The sequence below is a fragment of the Syngnathus floridae genome, chromosome 4 (assembly GCF_059516105.1).
Source record: "Syngnathus floridae isolate MCC-2025c chromosome 4, RoL_Sflo_1.0, whole genome shotgun sequence".
NCBI lineage: Eukaryota > Metazoa > Chordata > Actinopteri > Syngnathiformes > Syngnathidae > Syngnathus > Syngnathus floridae.
Window position 1 is genome coordinate 8,938,842 of NC_142416.1, and position 18,709 is coordinate 8,957,550.

The 18,709-nt window shown below is 38.0% G+C and overlaps 1 protein-coding gene across 3 annotated transcripts in view; it reads right to left on the reverse strand.

The window, feature by feature from the left end:
• The window catches only part of LOC148398771 (uncharacterized), an 81,493-nt gene extending 65,790 nt beyond the window's left edge, over window positions 1–15,703 (reverse strand). For all 3 annotated transcript variants that reach the window (XM_088374544.1, XM_088374545.1, XM_088374543.1), the window contains exon 1: window positions 15,018–15,703. The gene's annotated coding sequence lies outside the window, so the exon portion shown is untranslated. The remainder of the gene's footprint in view (window positions 1–15,017) is intronic.
• Window positions 15,704–18,709: the final 3,006 nt, after the last annotated feature.

Below are 18,709 nucleotides of genomic sequence, written 5' to 3' on the forward strand. Positions count from 1 at the left end.
TAAATAGACAATTTTCATTGTCAATTTGACATTTCAGATTAGAAACTGTTTTATTTCCCGTCCAGTACCTTGCCACAACTCCTGTTATTAGCGCTGCTAGCCACACTTCGAAACAACACCGTCAGCAATGTGGGTAGGCGCTGCAAGTGTTTTTGAATTTTGAACTCTTCCAAACCTAGATACCCTTTGCATCTCTTAAAAGCATTTGAATTCAGGCATGCTGGACCAAGGATTTAGTTCCATACCTCTATATATGTATTTCAGATTGTTCCTTGGATTTGGTTGACTTGGCTCACTGTGACTGGCTTGTTTATGCTGAGCTGTACAAATTAGATCTAACACTCAGCAGTCTGTGCTGTCAGCCAACACAGATAGATAAAACGTGGAATCTAGAAATTCCAGAATGACACCAAAGAGACTGGAAGGCAGTCAGGATCTATGGAAAGAAAAGTCTGACTGTGAGATGGATATGTTTCAAAATTGGCTCACTGACAGCAGATATATAAATGGATCTGGTTAAAATACAACGCATCTGGAGTTTGGATCTTTTGCAACAGAAGTCCAGGTGCTGTCTTCTGGGTAAACTCTATTGCTGTAGGTTGATGAACATTTTGATGATGATGATTTTTTTTAATTTTGCCATTATACACCATCACACTGGATTAAAAATATATATATATCAGGATGTGCCTGAATTAGGGATGTTGGACACCACTTTTTTCTTAGGTCGATTCCAGTATAAGTACACAAATCTTGAGTAGCCATCGATACCAAGTAAAGATACCACTGGTACTTTTGATATATAATATTTAACCCCCAAAACAACAATCAATAATTTTAAAGAAAACCCTACAAAGCATTATTCCTTAAGATTGCATGAAATTAATGGCAACTGTCTTTTCTAATTTCAACTTTTTTTTACCTGATCATAAAACTGCCATAAGAGGGCATCTGATACTAGTATCTAGTACTAATATACACTTATAGTATACTGAAGACCCCCTAAAAAAATAAAAATGGCTGCAGTAAACTTTTTCTTTTGACTTTTAATACATAACTTTCCACTGTTATCAGTCATTATTGTATTTGTGAAATTATACCTGCGACCCTAAAAACTATGGTAATTAGCATATATTGATGATGATGTCGATAATGATAATTATTATTAAGAATGTTACCACACAGAAATAGATCCTCTTATCAAACATCTCACCAATACAGGCTGCAGAAAATCAATTCGTGCTGTTATCATTGTCAATGTGGAAATGCTGAAAAAATCATTTGCAATTACTTTTCTATCGAAACACAGCCTCAGTCCAAGGACATGTGCAGACGGAAATGTCATTCTCTGATACCATTTTTCATGCTCCCAGAGAATGATGATAAAATTGCCAAATAAAATCAATCCAGTAGTGTTAAATATTCAGCACGATTGAGCATCAGTTATTATCAGTAATCCCCAGGACTTTGACTTTCTGTGTCCTTATTACTTGTGGAAATCATTTATATGACAATGATGTCATAGGAAGGATTCAGACAGGTAATATAAAAAAAACAATTTGCATACTAAATCATCTTCAAATCTTGTTATTTAGATAAGACTGGGTGAATCAATTATGTCCCTCAAAAAGTGAAGTTTAATCTATTTTATGGTAAACTTCTTTGTCTGTTAGTCAACACCAATGATCTTTGACCCACAAACAAGTGGTTTATTGCTGAACGTGACGCTTATCTCTCTGCCTCCAAATTAATTGCTCATCCTATAGCAGAGAACATGAGGACAATAGTGCCACTTTCTGACCTACACTTTATCAGTTAAATTCAAAACAGCATTCAGGCCAGTTATAAAAGTCACTGACACAAAGTCACACTACAACCCATGAATTTGAGATTTGTTACTGTTAATGGTCTGATCTAGTTTGCCCTTACAGTCTTCATCCCGCTTCAAAGTGTTTATTCTTTACCCACCACAAAAAAACAGTACAGCTGTATCTGTACTCAAGTCACATCTCTACTGGGTGACGTCCATCACATCTTGTGCCTCAGAACAATTCTGGAAAGAATTTACACAGTTTTACTACTTCTCTTACATGTTGGCAAACTTTAACCCCAAGCACATCACACATAGCATAATCACAAAACATATAACTGTTTAAGTTATATTTCAATATTTCGGCAAAACAAGCAATCACATTGGTATTTTTTTTTTGTTTACTTGTTCACTCATTTGACTGAAGTTTTTAATTAAAAAAGACATACCATGGTGCCCCTACCTACGAACACCTAACTTTTCGAGATACGAATCAGAGCCTCACGTTTTTTTTGCATCTACTTACTAACCAATTTTCGATTCTCGAACCTACGCACCAGCCGCCACCCCCATCTCTCCCGCCTTGTCTCGTTTGTTATGCCATTCCCTGTTCATCTCGCCGCATTTGTGGTATAAAAAACAAGTAGTATAGTCAAGTATGTCTTCAACGACGATCAATATGAAACACGAAATGATAAAGGAGCATCGCAAAGGCATGCATATCATCGAACACGCGAAGAGTATGTACTATCCCCTGCTGCAGGAGCGCCCACGCATTGAGTGAAAGACAGAAGCTGTTGCCGGTTGGCAGACAGTACCAGCTTGTTTTCAATAATAACATGAAGAACACAACTTTTTGTTTGTCAATTTTTATCTTTGGAAGCTAGGTTCCTTTTCTTCAATTTCTTGTTTTAAGTTCTCACTCACGTTCTTTGCAAGGTACTTTCAATGACCACTCACACAGTCGGAAAAGTCATTAATCCGGGTTATCATATTGCCTTTGAGCAAGATACTGAACTTTATTCTGCTCCCAGTAGGGCCTGGTAGCGCTGTTTATGGCGGGCATCACTTTACCTTTTCTGTGTGTACTTGGTATTTCCACCAAGTGTAGCAAATTTGAATAGGTGCCTCCCTCTCCAAGCAAAGTTACAGGGGTACTCATTCTAACAGCAGCCTTTGTAGAATAAGTCAACCCGTGAGAATATCCCATTTTCAAACTGATTCCAGTCCATCAAACGTTTTAACCAACAGTGATTCCTGACTGCCTAATGACTTTTCCACGTGGCTCAGTTGTAGAGTGAGTTTCACAATTTATAAGTGGTGGATTCAATTTTTAAATGCACCAAAAAGTAATGACAAGTATATAAGCAAAAATAAAACTGTCATTTTGGTTCTCTGTATGTTTTTCATGGAAAACGAGGGCAAAATGTGTGTTCGGCACACATTATTTGCTTTTACATTGATTCCTATGAGAAACGTTGCTTCTACTTACAAACATTTCTACTTATAAACCTGATTGCGGAACCAATTAAGTTTGTAAGTAGAGGTACCACTGTCAATGAATTACGCATTTTCAATGATATTGCACTATCGTGTTGCAGAAGAGAAATAATTACAGTAGCCCTAATTGCTGGTTGGGGGCTTGTCGTGCCTCGTCTACCGGAAAGAAGACAGAGAAGAAAAGGAAGAAGGCAAAGAAGAAGACGACGAAAAAAAGCCAACAGCTAGGTTGGGTCTGTTCATTATAACTCATCGGATTTAGTGATTTTGACGCAGATTGGGTTGTTATGAACATCAGACGTGCAGGTATGATCCAAGCAAACAACAAAGAAACAATTGCAGTAAAGGCTCTATGCATTGAAACAAAAGCTAAAAAAAAAATACCTCCCTGACATATTACATATGATTAAAAACTCTGTCAAAAATTGATCACCTCTCCTTTTTCTTCTTTGTTTAATTCAGGGATCCAGAGCAATAAATGTATTATGGTATTAGTCAATAAAAGGAAAAATCCAACAGGCTCTCAGGGGATGTATGGAAATCTTGGCAATTTTCATGTGGGTGCTCAAGAAGAATCAATTAAAATGTAGAGGTGTCATATTTATTATTCATATACGCATCTTTTTTTTATTCTTACATGGAAAAAGTCAAGTAGGTTACGACTACAGCAAAGAGGGAGACGAGAGATACCTTCTTGCCTGCAGGATTTTCAAACCTGTCAGGTCAATGAAGTAGTGGTCAGTTTATTCAAGCATGTAATTCACAAATGATATTTTCATATATGTTTTTCTCAATTTGAAACTGTTTAAATAAAATATAAACAGTATTAATAAAATATTGTTGACATTTTTCTGTCAAAACATAGAAAAGATGAAGGATTTGAGCACACGTAACATTCACTTGCATCATAATTCAAATTATCTTTTTTTTGATGGAGGGAGCGCTGTCTCATGCAAGTGCAGAGTAGAGCTTACATGATGAGCATGTGCGGTGAAGCATTCGCTGCCTAGGGTTCCCACCTGACTTTTAGTTACTTTTCCATCTCTCCTACTCTAAACGACTAGCAACACGTCTAGCAACTTTTTGTGGTGTTATTGGTGATTACTGGTGACTTTGAGAGTCTGTCCAGAGAAGAAGCTGTTAACTCCTTTCCAACTCAACCTCCTCCCTATGCATACCTGTAAATGGAGTTCCCATAAAGATTTGATTGCTTATTTACTCCTAAAGGCACCAATGTAGATTAATGTAATTCAGTAGTCCTCAACCCGTTTACTTTTAATAGAGCAGCGTTCGGTAGGTTGGGGATCCCTGGTGTCGATGGCTCAATATTCAAATACAATAAAATTTAGGCTTTAAGAAAAAGACTTTTGCCCTCGGCTTTCACCCTTGCTAATTAAAAAACCTGCACTTTATTTGTGGATTTTTATGCCCGGATGACGCTAGGTGTTCGGAAGAGGTGTAGCCATTGAATTAAACGATGGACAGAAAAAAGACAAGTGGGGCTGAAAAAGCTCCGATACGTAAAGGAAAAGCTTTATAGGATGATGCTGCCAAGTGTGCAAAGCTCACAAATATGTTTTTAAGAAGACCAACCGAAGAGGAAAATGGTAAAGAGCCAGGGTTAGGGGCTTAGGGCACAACACAGGCTAATATCAGGCACAACACTAATTAGTATGCTAATATCAGGCTTGGATGCTCTGCTAGCTATTCATCTTGCATTTTAGAATATACGTATACTGCATATTTTAATAATGGGAAATAATATTAATAATGCAACATAAAACATAATTCAAATGCTACAGTAGCCTACTTACAATCTTAATTATGTGTTTTATTATATATCTTTTTATTTTATTATCTATATATTATGTAATCTTTTATTTTCTGTTATAGTCACCCATTGTCAGCACTTAAATAGTGGAGTCAAGTGACATAGCGGTAGGGATAACAGAGCTTTTCTATTCTTCTGTGCGCCTACCATTGGGCCGGTTGGATTTGAAACTTCCGGGCTGAAAAACAGTCCCAGCATGCCACTGCATCCATACTGCCATCCATGAAATTTAGGAGTCTCCCACGTGATCAAGAAAGTTGGCAAGTATGAAATGGATGGATATTTTCACTTAGTTACTGAGTTTATTTGAGTGTGATTCAGGGAAATAAGAGCATTCACCCAGCGTGGAAAAGACTGCAGCCAAGGCTGACCACTTCTGTCTTATATGTCATAATCATGCAATTATTTAGTCCACATGTGTCAAACTCAAGGCCCGGGGGCCAGATGTGGCCCGCCACATCATTTTATGTGGCCCGCAAAGACAAAATGTGCATCAAATTGTCTTCACCTTTAAAACTCATCTTTTTAAAATATTTGAACAGTTTATTAGTCTGATTTGAAAATGAGTTATTTGTCAGTTTGTTTTGTAGCTTACACTATTATATCATATGAGGAGTTCATAAATTTATTTAAGTTGACAGTCATAATGGCCCTCCGAAAGAAACTATGACTACAATGTGGCCCGCGGCAAAAATGAGTTTGACACCCCTGATTTAATCCATCCGTCTGTCCATCCATCCATCCATCCATCCATCCATCCATCCATCCATCCATCCATCCATCCATCCATCCATCCATCCATCCATCCATCAATAAATCAATCAATCAATCATTGAAAAGCAATTCTATCTATTTTTTGGAGCACTTTTTCCTACTAACAAATAATCTAAACGTGATCCCTGATGATCTTGGACTGATCACAAGTCAATTGGAATGAGCATATGAACAGTCGAGCATCCATTCACACTCATGCCTGATTGTGTGGTGTACCTATTGATAGGAACATTGAGAACTTGGAGACCCGGAGGTTCAGGTTAGAAATATGTGTTTATATATTGAAGCTTTGCTATGTAGTCACGTCACTTGCATTTTGTTTAGAGGAGCCAAAGGCGGACCTACACACATGCAATTGAAGTGAGTCAAGGCTATCTGAGATCACAAATTCGTATGTGGGCGTTTCATCTTCTTAGATCCAAGAATGTTCAAAAATGCTTTTGAAAAAGTTTCTTGCCAAGCAAGCACATTGGTAAAGGCCGACTTCTGAGAAGAGCAGCCAAGTAACACACACATGCCTCAAGTTTCACCTCCATAAAAAGATATCCTTCCACCTCCAATCATAGTTGTTATTTAAGTATCAATCTGTGCAATATTTTTCAGATATCTATTCTGGGGAAAACCTGTGGACCCTTATGGGGGATCAGTCGAAGCAAATTACTCATACTCTATTGAAGGGGTGAAACGTATAGTTGAGCAGATGTTTCATTTAAAGAATATACGTATTTGTGTGACGCGATGTTTCTGGATGTGTTGAGGTGCAGTATATTACAGATTCCAGGTGGAACCCTGTTCCTGAGATCCTTCAGGCAGAAAGCTTCAGAGGAAGTGCTGTTTTATTACAGTGACTGATAGATAGCAGTGCTTAAGGTGAGATCACACCTTGGCTACGCTTCTAGCTATTAAATATTTGCCTTAACTTGATGATGGTGTCCATATCTTAGCCCATCTGTTGGTCTGCATACGTATTCCTTTTATCTGTGGGAATTAAGTATTGTGATGATCCCAGATCAAAAGTGGAGGATGGGGAATATCAAAAATCTTGTTTTGAGAATGAGTTCATCCCCTTTTTCTGTGGTCGAGGCTGCTAATGTTTAGACTTTATACCCCTAGAGGGCGCATTCTCAACAGATGCTCAATTTCTTTGGATGCAGCTGGATCACAGAAGACTTTCACAAGTAAAGGGTTGCAGTTTTCACTGTAACCAAATAGAAAAGGTAAGAACCTGAATTATTTTCTTAGTCAAGAGGTATAAAATGGTAAAAAAAGATTACCCTAAATCTCAGAACCAGTAACATTATGGCAACAAGGCTGCAAGATAAACCGGAGCAAAAACAGACAATGATCTGCTGAAACATATCTGACAATTCGTTCTGGCTCTTTGCCACACATTTCAAGCTTCTTCTCACTTTTATTTATTTCTGTTCTGGCAGTACAACAGAAGTTTTTTTGAAGGTTAGAGATATTGAGGGTTACTGTATCCACGCACACACACATGCGCACACACACACACACGCACACGAGCTTTATCTGGTTTGTTAAAAGCCCATCCTAGACAAAGGGGGAGAACTTGGATGTTTCTAAAAGCACTGCTTTACAGAGATAGCCTGAAAGGTATGAGCAGGAAAAGAAGATGTGACTTTTGACCTCAACGAAGGTGTTTATTCAAGTTCCCAAGGAGGTTTTGGAAATATAGCCATAACCAGCACTGAAATCAACACCCTTTAAACAATGACAGAAAAGGAGTAGTCCCACAACCCACATTGCAAATAGTTCAAAAGTTTTAAAATTACATTTTCAACTTAAACATTTTAGAAAAATATCCCTTAAAAGTCACTTAATGGCTGAACACTGAATTGTGAGGATGAGACAATTAAATTTAAGCTTATAAGTCTTATGGAAAATGAGCATCATTCATAACTGTTTATTTTTACCATGTGTTTGCTTTTTATTTGGCTGTTTTGTTTTTTTAATCTCACCACCCAAATGAAACATCCATCTGTACTCTACTGCATATTAGGTTCATTGTTACAGATGAGCTGGCACTGGGTAGGAGGCTGTCAAGGACTCCAGGACTTGACAGGACTCCAATCACACATTCACAACTTTCCACACTCGTGCCTATGGACAACTTAGTTTAAATCAACCTAATGTGCAAATTTTTTAAAATGTGTCACAAAACCATAGTAGACACAAAGCAAGGAGGGAATATGCAAAATCATCACAGCATGGCATGAAATGAGATTTAAATCTAGAATTATTAACTGCAAAGCACATGTGCTAGCCATATGCCGTAATGTCCTATCTGTTTTGAAAATGGAACAACTTAGAAGTTAACCTGTATAAAAAAAAAAAAAAAAAAAGGACTATGTAGTCCACTGTACTTGTTATTGTATGTTTCTCCTGAACCACTTACTGGGTTGCTCAAGAAAAAAAAGACTGGTTACTTGCTGGGTTGCTCAAGAAATAAAGGGGGGGGGGGGTAATATGAAACTACAGTGATCCCTCGCTACTTCGTGTTTCGTTTATCGCGGCTTCACTACATCGCGGATTTTTTTTTCCAAATAAAAAAAAAAAAATTAAAAGTCAAAATAAAACTTCTAAATTGAGGAAACGTGTCTAACCTTTAGGACAATATAGTATTGCTCCAAATGTTCGTTTACTTTCCTTTAGAAGTCCGTTTTCGCGTGTTAGCACGATCGCGAATTAACATCTCTCCGCTAACTCGTTAGCTTGCCCAGTATTTCTTGTTGGTCACCGTACTTTGTGGATTTCACTTATCACGGGTGGTTTTTAGAACCAATTATCCGCGATAAGAGGGATTACTGTATATGTTAACCAAAAATAAATGTGTTTACCATTTCACAAAGCTGCCAATGTAAACTGGAAAGTGTAACATTGTCACCCAAGGATATTCACAAATAAATATTCCCACACACTCACAATCACAAGAAAGCACACAAACACGTACATGCACACTCAGACTTCCAGCAGCAATTACAGGGGTATTCAGAAAATTGTGCCCTCTTTGACCTGTTTTCTTTTAATAGTATCACTCAAAGACTGTAAAGTTGAGAAAAGAAGACTTTCTCTCTCATTTTCTCATCTGTATCACTCTATGTCCTGCCCTTGACAAAGACAAGGACAGGCTCAGACAGCCTGGGAACGGCCAAGTACTAAAAGATCCGAGCAACACAACTTCAAAGGCCAACCCTTTTGCACAGCAGCTTAAACACACCCACACATACACAAACTGCGGCTTACATATTTGGGGTTACTTCCTCTGAAGTTCATTACGAGTGACAGAGCTATTAATCTCTTTGACGGCATGCATTTGCGTCAACTACAAAGGGAACAGATCAGTGCATAAATAGCTACCCAACAAGTTCAAAAATATATATATTTTTTAAAGACCTCGAGTTTTAAAACACAGTTTCAAAGTAGGGTTTAAAAAGTGAAAGGTGTCACCGTGGGTTGGTGAGTTGCACCCCTGGCTTTGGATGTGGGTGGGAGTGGGCTCAAATCCTGCACTGAGACTCAGATATAAGTTTTGAACTTAATTTTGTAACAACTGTTAAAAATGGGATGCATTCCAAAAATATCCGCAATAAACAAAAATCTGCAAAGTAGGAACGGTTTTATTGATGTAATATTAACGCTTTATAACAACCTCCTCCCCCATAGTTTTATACTACATAACCCTTTCCCATTCCGTTAACTATTCCTTCCCACACTGTTCTGTGCATGTATAGTACCTTTGCAGCATAAATAAAAGAACAATCACAAACTGTCATACTTTATTGTGGAACAATACAGTACAGAACAATAACTGTAATTGTATAACATTTCTTTACTGTTAGAATTAATATTAGTACAGTAATCCCTCGTTTATCGCGGGTAATTGGTTACAAAACCCACCCGCGATAAATGAAATCCGTGAAGTACGGTCACCAACAAGAAGTACTGGGCAGGCTAACGAGTTAGCGGAAAGATGCTAATTCGCGATCGTGCTAACACGCGAAAACGGACTTTTAAAGGAATGTAAACGAACATTTGGAGTAATACTACATTGTCCTAAAAGGTTAGACACATGTTTCCTCAATTTAGAAGTTTTATTTTTACTTTTAAATTGTTTTTTTAATTTGGGGAAAAAAATCTGCGATGTAGTAAAGCCACGATAAACAAAACGCGAAGTTGAGAGGGATCACTGTAATATGTTTTTATACACTGGGCTTTCTTCATGTAAATACACCGCAAATACGTAGGACTACATTTACTATTTACGTACTGTAATTCATATTAATTTTACTAATAAATGTCTATTGTTTGAATTGATATTGGTAAAATACTTTTATATAATGGGCTTTCTTCATGTAAAGATTTATAAAATATATGTATTTTCCACTGCTGGAAATTCACAGAAAATACGCAAAAAAAGCGTTGATCCACAAATTATGTTTCACATTAATTTCAAATAAAAACAAAAACCAACGATGTAGCTAATCCGCAAAAGGTGAAGCGTGACGTGGCAAGGGATCACTGTATTTGAATTTTAATACATTTTAAAACCACTGTTAAAAAGGACCCTGCATGAAAGCCAAATACTCATTTAAAAGGGACTTTTTCCAAAACCAGAGGTCACTCATTTGAGCGTTTTTAACTCGAGCTGGTTGGTGGAAGAAAATAGAAAAAATTGATGGATTAGTGGACATCACCTCCCACTCCCTCTGATCTTTCACAGTCGTCTCATGAGGAGGACGCCTCCCTCCACAGTCATCTAGTACACTTAATCTTAAGTGGCAATATTAGAAGCATGAGCTTGTGCCAAAACAAATGTGGCTCGCACACACAACTGTTCCCAAAGGATAAAGAGTACAGGCCTGATTCTCACATGACTAGAGGAGAGTGCAAATGAGTGAGGCAAAAAATGGCCAGAATAACGTGAGAATAGAGGCGGAGAGTATCATGTGTGGGAGGGACAAATGATGGATACAAGATGTGTGAAGATCCTTGAGCATGATGAAAGAGTCAGAGAGGTTATTTTGAGTTATTGGAACAAGACTTGGAGCAATGTGAGAATAACAGCTTTAGCAAGGCAGCGTAGGTCACTGTGACATTAAAACAGGGATACATGTGAAGCTACACCTTGAAAGCAATGGTGGAATTGGCCTTCAAGATGCCTGTGGCACTATGCTACTGACAGTAAGCGAGTAAGTGCAGATCTGGTTAAAACATGATAATTGAGCAATGATTGGTCAGGATCAGTGCTGTGGTGGTTGAAACGTTCCTTTTTATACAAAGTAAGTAGAGTTAGCATTCCAGTATCAATGGTCACTATGTGCACGTCATCTTACAACATGTGGGAAGCATTACATACTGTCATGTTGGAATGACCCCAGCCTAAAATTAGTCCCACAGATGATATTCTGATAGAATCAGGGAAGGTACTTCGCTAAAATACAAAATCAAGGCACAATCAAGATTTTACTACTTTAATGGTAATCATATAAATGTAGCCAAGGGTGGGGCTGGAGGAGCTGCGTGAACTCTACCCACCCCAGGAAGCTAACCCGTTCAACGCCATGCAGTGTCTAGGGTCTGCCCGTCAAGGGTCGTCCCCATTAATTCAAAAACTCTTGAAGATGATCGATAAAAAATAAAAAATCCCTTCGAAGGAAACTACGACTACGATGCAGCCGTGATAAAAATTAGTTTGACACTCCTGTCCAAGGCTGACCTGAGCACAAAAAGGGATAGCGAAAGCTACGTAGCAGTTGCTGGGGACAGGTGGATAAGGGTTTCTCATTGTACATAATGTGTCAAGAACAGAAAGAGCATTTCACATGTCATAGAAGGATTAAGTAGCCATAGAGCTATGACCGCAGGCATGTGTAGGATGCAACTACATAAAACAGCCAACAGCAGCAAAAGTTCTGTCAGAGGTTTTCCAGTAACCCAAGTTGCGTGTACAGTATGCTTGGTTATAAAGATGAAGAACTGAGCCACACAAGGATTAAAAGCCAAGCAACATTAAAGGCGTTAACCACCTGTTTCAAGCCTCTGAGGCCTGAATGGGACCACAGGGAGATTCTCTTCCTCAAGCACACCACCTGCTACTGCTACTTTAATGTTGGACAAGAATGTAAGGGTCCAACAATGGCACTTTATAAAACTAACATTTGCAAAATCACAAACAAGCTTTGTGTTGATATCTGTGGACCAGGGGTGTCAAACTCATTTTCTTTCACGGGCCGCATTGTCGTCATCGCTTCTTTCGGAGGGCCATTACAATAACAATAATGATAATAATAAATTATATTTATAACACACTTTACATTCGGAGGAATCTCAAAGTGCTACATGGCAAGTAAAAACAAGAAAACAAAGGAAGGACAAGTATACAACAACTGGACGACAACCAGGATATGAGAACAGGAATTACAAATATGCTTGATTTGACTTGAATAGGCAAACATCAATAATGTGTAACTAAATATTAGGCCAGAAAGTCCATTGAAAATAAGAGGCTATGTAAATGTATTCGTGATAAGTTGTTCAAGTTGTAGCTTTCAGTAGCTGATATGGCTGTGGTTCAATGGTAGCACTGTCTTTTGTATAAATTAGAGGAAAAGACAAAAACTGTTACATTAAAAATTAAAATGTATTTGAGATTACACACGTTTTTTGCAAGACATCTATGTTCTTCTTTACAGTAGATTACGACAACTATTTTCATCCAAAATAAAGTATATGGCAAAGTTGCATTTATCCATTGAAAGAAATTAAGTGTAACCAACCCAACAAAACACAGTGTTAATAATAAAAAACAGAAGGGCAACTGAATCTATGCCAATGCACAAATCAGTGGGTTTCGCAACTTTAAAGACCACATTTTGCTGCTCTATCTATATTTCTACCTGATCATCAAAATTGGCCATACGTTGCATTTTGACTAATTTGTGTAAAGAAAAATATTCTAGACCACTCACTGGCATGTAGGTCAGTGTCAGTGAATCAGATGTAACATATATTAAGAGGAACAAACACAAATCTGTAGCCAGACTAAGGCTGGCCATCTGGCTGTTTTGGCACAAAAATGAAGAGCCAGTCGACTTTACAAGAGATGATGAATTGTAAAACAGTTCACAAAGACTATGAGAATCCCATACTGTATTTGTGCCAACCTTCTGCCAAAGTGAATAACAAAGCCCAGAATGACTTTTTTCCACTTCAGATAGATTGTTAGTTGGCTCTTAAATGACTGGTTATTAATATTGTTCTGTATATATTACATAAATAGTGGCCTCTACTCTAAAAGGTGCCCTATCTCAATTTGTCAATGCATGTGTTGCCCAATTGAGTAAATAAACATTCCCTGATTCTGTAAAAACAACAGGTGGTTGCTTTAATTTACAGTACAGCTACAGTACAGAAAGGTACAGGTTGGCTTGATATGCTAAAACTTAATTTTACTAGCGTGGGTGTGTAGCTGAAGTCGGACCAACACAGCGGCAAGAGCTATGTTAAAACTGTGAAGAACAAGTAAACAAACCCTCTTACAGAGACGCCTGGAATGACTATAATTCGACTAAATAAATGTACTCTATCCAATAGTCATTATTTTGTTTGTATTAGATTTATTTAAGTTTGACAAAGATATATACATACACACACACACATATATATATATATATACATATACATATATATATATATATATATATATATATATATATATATATATATATATATATATATATATATATATATATATATATATATATATATATATATATATATATATATATATATACCATGTAAAATGATCTGCTTTGCAAAATAATTTTTAAAAACACCTAAAAAAGAAGGAATGTGAGAGAAACAGTAGAGCATACTGAATAATCAAGTACTTGGGCCTTTCTGTTCTGTATTTTATTTCAAGCACCAAACTAAACTAGTCCAAATCAAACCTCGGTGTGACACAAAATTTTCATCTGTGCTAACATAAAGCTTAGTTTGATCTGAGATATTCCGCTTGATTTATCAAAGGTTATTTGATCATTTTTAGGCTCTCTGCTGAGATTAATCACTGACATGCACGATAATGACCAAGACGTGCAGAACCATTGATCCAGTGCTGCCAGAAATTTGACACAAAGGACGTGACCGGCATTTTCAAATTTCAGTTTCCTTTTAATGTGATCGGTGTGTCCAGCCAGCTTCTCCCGGGAGATGCCAACTTGACACCATGGCCTGATTTGGGAGCTGCAAGCAAACTATTTCGGGGCCTTTTTCCAACTCTGGTGAGCTCCCTCTACTTTATCACCCTCATTGAAATGGAGTGTTGGGTTCAGAGAATGGTAGTTTATGTATTATAATCACTTAAATGGTATGTCACTCAGATGGTCATGGATGTTCAGGGTACAGAATCAAATGTAGTAGTGTCATCTGAGCAGAATCCCCTCTCAGGGGTATGAATGGTTTTAAGGTCAATCCAGTAGATCTGGGCAACATCCGAAGGCCCACTGAGCTCTCTATAGTTTATTTATTTCTATCCCATAGTCAAATGCAAGTATGTCTGCATTTCCTCTTAAACTTGGTCATATCCCACGCAAGGCTGTGTAGGGAGTTGCAAAGCCTCACGTCTGCAGCCGATTAGGAAGTGAGATTAAGGACTGCCAGGAGAAACCGGGCCATGGTGGAGGTGTGGGTACTGGAGGTGATGGAATGAATAAAAGACAAGTTGGAACCAAATCAGACTTGCTGCGCTTATCCGCCATCTACTGCACAGTGTTTGGACTTCCTTGATCAAGGTACAAGGAATCAAGTTTGGGTTGGTTTTAAAGACCCACCTGCCATCCAAATCTCATGCAAAATATTGCCTGCCCTTTTATTCGCATCTTCAATGTCAGGGACCCAATGATTCTAGACTAGAGCAGGGGTCGGGAACCTTTTCGACTAAGAGAGCCATAAAAGCAAAATATTTGGAAATGTGTTTCAGTGAGAGCCATATAGTAATATATCCTAAAAGTAAATTCAACTAAATGTTAGTATAATAAGCCTCCTCTTTTTTTTTTTTTTAAATAATGTTGTAAGACTCACCATTAATGCGACTTCTGGTGCTGCATGGATTTGCTGATGTCTTTGTGGTCTGGTTGGTACTTGGTGAGGTTAAGCTTCATGCAAGCGTTGAGACTTTCATCCATTAAACGTGATCGTTTGTTCTTGATGTTTTTAAGATGTGAGAATGACTGCTCACATGCAGATCCAAACATGGTCAATACACCAATACTCACACGCTGCAGTGTGTGGTATGTGACAGGAAGCGCGTTTCAAGTTTGGAGAATCAGCTGGTCTTTGGGTTGAAGTTTTTTTCATTTCTGTCCACATGTACTTGCTCGCCAACTTTGCTTTCTGTCGTGCGATTCTTTCCAAATCTTCATGAAATCTTCATTTCTTTCTGCTGTCTCCCGCAGGTTATTTTGATGCAAAGGTAGCATGGCGCGTATCGGGGTGCCGCTTGACATTCGTCCGTTTCATCAATGCAATTTTGTCATTGCAAATTAGACACACAATCTGCTCTCTCCACAAAGGCAAATTCTTCGGTCCATTCAGAAATGTACGATACTCGTCATCCTTTTTTCTTTTCGCCATTTTCTTTGTCGAAGGGTTAGCAGACTGATTCAAAAGTGGGTGTTTACCTGCAGGCTATTATCGTATTAAAACAATGGACAGTTGCTCCTCAGCTCCTGAGTTAATGACCGGGCAAACAAATTATAAAGGGGGCGTTTACCTGTATGCTATTATCCAATTAAAACAATGGGCAGTTGCTCCTGCAGCCAACTGCAGCCCTCAACAGGATTTAGCCGCGGAAATTCGATGGCTGGATCAAAACACGTGGTTTTATCTGAAGAGCCACAATCTGCGAGCCAGGTGCAATCAGACAATTTGGACTGGTCAACCATGCATGTTTTTGGAATGTGGGAGGAAACTGGAGTACCTGGAGGAAACCCATGCAGGCACGGGGAGAACATGCAAACGCCAGACAGGAAAACAAGAATCGAACCCTGCACCTCTGATCTGTGAGGTGATGTGCTATAACCAGTGCTGCCCTAAGTTGAATATATACTGGTCAGTCACTAAAGAGACAATCATTAGGTGGAGTTGTCAAAGATTATTAACAGTAAAAAAGCATGTGTACTTTTACAAAGTACTGCTGTTTTATATTTAAGTGCTTGGTTCGTGTGGAGTTTGCATGTTCTCCCCGTGCCTGCGTGGGTTTTCTCCGGACACTCCTGTTTCCTCCCACTTCCCGAAATCATGCTTGGTGGGCCGATTGAGCACTCCCAATTTCCCCTAGATGTGAGTGCGAGTGCGGATGGTTGTTCGTCTCTGTGTGCCCTGCAATTGACTGGCAACCAGTTCAAGGTGTCCCTCACCTACTGCCCGATAACGGCTGGGATAGGCTCCAGCACGCCCGCGACCCCTGTGGGGACAAGTGGTACAGAAAATAGACGGATGAAAAAATACAAATTATAATTGTAACAAATCTTTTCTACTTGTATGACCTTTCTGACACTAACTACAGTTTCAGCAATGGGATTCGCCCTTGGTCATCCAAGACCTACTCATGATACAGCAATTGTATTTTGCGAAATGTTCGCTGAATTTTTCTTGTTCCACACATGACTTTACCACTGTGCCTAGATACAGTTAAGCATCATATCCATATGATGACTTATTTACTTGTGCTTTATTTCAGTCAAAACTTGTACTCCCTTTCTTTGCAGTCTATTTGTATCAACTACTATGTAAATATTTTTTTTTCCGTTTGAATAGATTGGATAGTTTATGGATGTGTAGGTAAAACACTATTACACACATCTGAAAATAGTATATATATATATATATATATATATATATATTGCTGTCAGTTCCTCTTACACTTCTGCCTGGTTCTACCATCTAGTGGTGAGAACTGAGGAGTATTGGCTGCCTTCATTTTCAACCACTTTCATTCGTAGCACCTCAGTCTCCAACACAGAAAATTAAAAAGTACTCATGTTGCTTCTATGGTAACACAAATAACTGGAAGCCAGTCATTTGAAGTTCATCCATACTGCACTAATGAAGCTAATAAGGCTAATGACAGAGGATCCTCTGTTCTCCTTTCATGTCAGCCATGAAACAAAAATATCTGCCCTCCTTAGGACCGAATTGAAAGACAAATTTTAGCTTCTCGGGTCGATTGGTTAGCTTTGAAAATCGAGAGGTTTTTTTATCATGAGAGGAAGCTCTTGGAGCAGGCCAAAGAAGCGGGAGGGGGTTGTTTGGCACCGCCTGATGTCTCAAGTCATTAAGGACAAACTCTTCAATCAAATCAACACGTCTAATTTATATATATATATATATATATATATATATATATATATATATATATATATATATATATATATATATATATATATATATATATATATACGGCAAAATTATCTGACACATTTGTAGGTTTAATAAAATGCAAATAAATTAAAGAAACCAAAAAAGTTTATTTTATTTATACCCCGGTGGCCGCGTGGGTTTTCACCGGCGGTACAGAAATTGCATGGATGGATGGATGAATTCTGTTGGGGGACCACAATGTAGATGGGAATGTTAGACCAAAGATGTTGTGGATTGGCATGAAGACCAAGTAGGATTTACTACAAGTGGATGGCGGTATTGTTGTGATTTTATTTTCGTATTAATAAAGAGGAGATTGATGGTTGAGACCTTATTGAAAGCCGCATATGACCGTCTCAGCAAACGAGAAACGACATCACCGGGGTCAGACAAAACTGGAAGATCAATGTTTTTTTGTGCAACACTGACATTTAGTGGCTGATCAAGACATCACAGTTATAATATAACCCGTGCAAAATAATAACACGAGCATCTCTGAAAGCACATGAGCAAACGGTAGGAATTAAGTATATTTGTGTTTTCTTTTATAACACCATTGGTATGTTTTTCCACATTGTAGTGTGAATAAAATGTTCAAAGACAGAGTTTAATGTCTAATGTAAAAACCTATGAGGATATATTGAAAATTGTGGCGGGTAATTGTGAACATGTTGAGAAATGCTCGCACCCAAACTCCTCATCGAAATGTTCCATGAACTGACATATCTTGCATGTAAGTTAATTGCTTCCTTATGCATTGAATGAACGAACGAACGGATGAATGAATGGATGGATGGATGGATGGATGGATGGATGGATGGATGGATGGATGGATGGATGGATGGATGGATGGATGGATGGATGGATGGATGGATTAATCGATTAATTAATGATCCTTAAATCTGTCTGTAAGTAAAGCCCAAAGGAAGCTCAACAACAACAACAAAAATCATCAGGGGGCTGATGGCTTTTAAAACCCTATTATTCTAGTTTTGTTTTAATTCATTTTCAGAGCTCTTGCCTTTGTTCTCATTATTTTGATGTTGCGCATCTATATTTGTCCAATAAACCTGGAAAAAATATTTTATATTTAACTAGGTTTTGATTTCTGGTATGACAGATAATGCAACTATTTTAAAGGCGTATGATGATTTTCTATAGGCATTATAAGTGGACAACATTAACCCTTGCGTCCTCACACAATGGGATGCAGTAACAATTTATCTCACGTTCTTAAATATATTACAATCAAAGCTAAATCGCTACAATTGTGTTTTGTTTGCTTCCACTGTCGGTAATGAAATTGTTTGGTATTTTGTCAGTTATTTAATGAAAAAATGTATTTACTTATC